Genomic DNA, 4,195 nt, shown 5'->3' on the forward strand with positions numbered 1-4,195 from the left:
CACACACACACACACACACACACACACACACACACACACACACACACACACACACACACACACACACTCCTCACCACATCATGGTGGCGTTGACTGGGAGTTCCGCCTCCCGCCCCTCCATCTTCATTACTCAGTTGAGTCACGATATTTTCTGCCTCCCCATCCCCCCGCTGCACTCAGAATTTGCGCAGCATACACCCATGCGCTCATGCTTGTTCGGAAATCAAGATACATGTAAGAATGCTATCGTACGGGCAAGATATAATCAGATGATATAGTGATATTAAGATGCTAGACTTTGCAGTATCGCGTCATTCTCAGTAAAGCTTAATTTTCGTAAACCCTGCTCTTTCGCCATATATAGCCCCCATATAGCCTTTTTAAACCAATATGGACGTAATTCAAGTTACTTCCGGATAGATAGTAAAAACTCCAACTCTTTCCAAGCGCTTTGCAGCCAATTTATGTTATCACAGACAGTTGATCGTAAAAGGCGCCAGACCGATTTTCGAATGTTTTTCGTTGCTTGAGTGTAAAATCAATAAATGTGATACAGTGTGATGTATTGTTCAGCTATATGTTGCCTCACTATGTGATAGTTTCTAGCAAGCATACATATATTAATTGTTAATTAAAAATAGCGACTATTACCAATTAAGATGCCTATGCGTAAACATCACAGACACAATAATAGTTTCATTATCTATTAAAATTTATGAACTGTACGGAAGCTAAAGTTATTCGAATGAAATTTATTTCATGCTAAAACATTATTCGTTCCTGTTTATTTTGAATCTATTTTAATAAAATAGTAGCCTTTCTTAGATTTCTCATCATTTTTTTAGAGATTACATTTGCGTCAATGACTGTTTCGATATCAATGCGGCCTCGAACCTTTCCCTCCCTCTCTCCGACCTCTCTCCCTCTCCCTCTCTCGCGCGCTCTCTCTCTCTCTCTCCATCTCTCGCTCTCTCTTTCTCTCTCGCTCTCTTGCTCTCTCTCGCTCTCTCTCTCTCCCTCCCTCTTTCTCTCTCCCCTCTGTCTTCCTCCCTCCCCCATCTCTCTCTTGATAATCTTTCTCTCTGCAGTCGACCAGGACGGCTGGATGATCGGCAGTTACGGTCCGAAGCGCGACCTTCAGTCGTACGTGACGCCGACGGAGACGGCGCCCTCTGGTGTCGTCGCGTGCGGCGAGTACACCGTCAAGTCTTCGTTCATCGACGACGACAAGATCGAGCATCTGCAGTGGGAGTGGTGCTTCAAGATTCGCAGAGACTGGGACTAGGACTGGGAGCTGGGACTGGGACTGGGAGCTGGCACTAGGACTTGACTTGGGAGCTGAGACTGGGACTAGGACTGGGAGCTGGGACTAGGACTGGGACTGGGACTAGACCTGGGAGCTGGGACTGGGATCTGGGACTGGGACTGGGACTGTGACTAGGACTAGGACTGGGACTGGAACTAGGACTGGGACTGGGACTAGGACTGGGACTAGTACTGGAACTTTGACTGGGTCTGGGACTGGGACTAGGACTAGGACTGGGACTGGGTCTAGGACTGGGACTGGGACTAGGACTGGGAGCTGGACTAGGGAGATGCAGCGCGCGCGCATAAATCGAAAATCAAGGAAAAAATCGGGGGGCGTTTTTCGACCACCCGACCGGTTCGTGTTCCTTCGCGAGGTCGCATCCTCGTCTACGTAATTGCATCGGAAATGTTCTTTTCTCGTTTAGACGTCCGTAAACCCGGCATTTTGCATCTGTGTAGCGTTACACCCCCTCCATCCACCCGCTAACCCGATTGCTGATTGCACGATGGAGTCAACTGTACAGAGAGATACGGGGGGGCATGTCGTTGCAACTTCGTTGCACAACCGTAGACCACAGGCACTGGGAGCGTCTCAATAACGAAAAATAATGCTAAATAAACACGACATGTATTTACTACCAAATGTTTCTCTACTCTCTTTTGCCTATTATTGCCGATAATATATATCTATATAGTGTATATATGTGTAAACGTGCCGCGGCGTGCGTGCAGTGTACGTGTGTGTTGCAGAGGAGCATTTGAACGGCATTTACAGGAAATTATCGGCAATAATAGGCTAAAGAGAGTAGAGAAACATTAAGACGCTTGCAGTAAATACATTTCGTGTTTATTTAGCATTATTTTTCTTTATTGAGATGCTCCAATCAAAGTGCCTGTGCTGCAGACAGTTTGATTTGAGATGAGTTTGCTTTGCAAGTGAGTTAGTAGGTGGTGTCCGTCTGATCTGCGTAGCAGTAAATGTTGACGATCTGTTTAATTTTTAGTCTTTCTGCAGCATACTAGTCATATTGCGTGTCCTTCGACTATTACGTATTGACAGCATAATATACCTGTATTGTTATGTCACACAGCTTTATTACCTGGCAAGTCTCCACTCGAGACATCCGTCGAGAACTGCTAGTGCAGATCTAAGTGACGTACATTGCTACGATGAAAGTGAGATAGATTTTTTAAACAAACGTTTTTATTTAACAAAATATTTTACACGTTTTACGGACTTGTCTTATTCTCAGGTTTTATATTTACACGATTGAACATGTTCTTTTACCATTATGCCAACATGATTTTGAATCTGATTTGTATTACATTTTCGTGAAGTATTTTTATAATAATGGCATTTCGCGTGTTTATTAAATTGTGATACGTTTAAGAAGAGGTTTGATCTCATTACTTTAATGCTAAAGTTTCTTTTATAGTTATACATTTACACCAAAATGGCTGAGAAATAAAGCTTTTGCTGTAAGTGTACAAATAAGACCACGTTTTGTTCATAGTTTCTATACCAGAGAATTACATTGAATTTTAAAATCCCTAACAAAATATATTCATTCTGAACCTACACTAACAATCATTTGCGGAACATATTATAACGTATTACAATAAGTCACTCACGCGATATATACAGTACAATGTAGTATAAATGTAATATATTATTACTTGTGTGTGTGTGTGTGTGTGATACAATACAATGTAGTCAGTCTACAACTCAACTACTGCAAGACTACTGCAATACTACTGCAATACTCTGCAAGACTACTGCAGTACTCTGCAATACTAATGTAATACTGCAGTACTCTGCAATACTACTGCAGTACTCTGCAATACTCTGCAAGACTACTACTATACAACTGCAAGACTACTGCAATACTCTGCAAGACTACAGTCAGTACTGCCATACTCTGCAATACTCTGCAACACTTTGCTAGATGATGCAATACTACTGCAACACTCTGTGAACTACTCTGCGAGATGGTGCGCCGAAGGCTCGATCACGCGCGCGCGTTCATATATGAGCGGGCGTCGGCATGGCCATCAGCGGCGATGCTAGAGCGTCGGGTGGCGGCTCGGGGCTCGGCTGGTGAGCCTGGATCTTGTCCTGCAGAGCCTGATACGTCGAGTGGACGGCGTCGCTGTGCTGTGCATCAGAACAATAGGGGAGCGTTACATGGCTGGACGCACAGCGAGACATGCGTCTAAACAGAGGAATTGCTCCGACCTGTGATTGGAGGATAAAAATAGACCCCGCCCACTCCCGCCGCATACGCAATTATGCTATGACCGGTAGTAACGTGTACTAACTATCATATGGCGCGAACGATTTGAATTACATTTCTATAAATTCTAGCTATTATAGAAACAGTCTCAGCCTTAATCTCTCTTTTGAGTCTATTGAAGCACGATTAGTCTAATTAATTAGCAAATATGCACGTGCCGTATCGCTCATGGGCTAATACACGCGCGGCTATGACCGGTGAAACGAAACGTCACGAATTCTATTTTTATCCTCCAATCACAGGTCGGAGCAATTCCTCTGTTTAGACATGTACAGCGAGGCGTAGTAGTACACACCAAACCAACTGCAACTACAACTCAACTGCAACTACGTACATCTACAGATAGAACCAACTGCAGTTACATGTAAGACTACACAACTACAGTTACTACTGGAACTGGACGCACGCTCACAGAGACACATGCCGGCACGCACGCACGCACGCACGCACAGACAACACCACACATCCACCACAACCATGCGGTGGGAACCTGCAGAGCTCTCTCTCTCTCTCTCTCTCTCTCTCTCTCTCTCTCTCTTTCTCTCTCTCTCTCTCGCTCTCATCCTCCTCTCTCTCTCTCACCCTCCCTCTCT

General features: G+C 44.5%; 1 protein-coding gene and 1 long non-coding RNA gene across 2 annotated transcripts in view; one reads left to right on the forward strand and one right to left on the reverse strand.

The window, feature by feature from the left end:
• Positions 1-1,391, forward strand: part of LOC106817206 — a 17,007-nt gene extending 15,616 nt beyond the window's left edge. The window contains exon 4 of the mRNA XM_014821871.1: positions 1,089-1,391. The gene's annotated coding sequence lies outside the window, so the exon portion shown is untranslated. The remainder of the gene's footprint in view (positions 1-1,088) is intronic.
• A 1,099-nt stretch (positions 1,392-2,490) lies between these two features.
• Positions 2,491-3,459, reverse strand: LOC106817208. The gene is made up of 2 exons (XR_001395005.1): positions 3,186-3,459; positions 2,491-3,073 (listed from the first exon to the last, which is right to left on the reverse strand). It is a non-coding gene; the product is annotated as an uncharacterized LOC106817208 (long non-coding RNA).
• Positions 3,460-4,195: the final 736 nt, after the last annotated feature.

This window comes from Priapulus caudatus, unplaced genomic scaffold (genome assembly GCF_000485595.1).
Source record: "Priapulus caudatus unplaced genomic scaffold, Priapulus_caudatus-5.0.1 Scaffold1631, whole genome shotgun sequence".
Classification (NCBI taxonomy): Eukaryota; Metazoa; Priapulida; class Priapulimorpha; order Priapulimorphida; family Priapulidae; genus Priapulus; species Priapulus caudatus.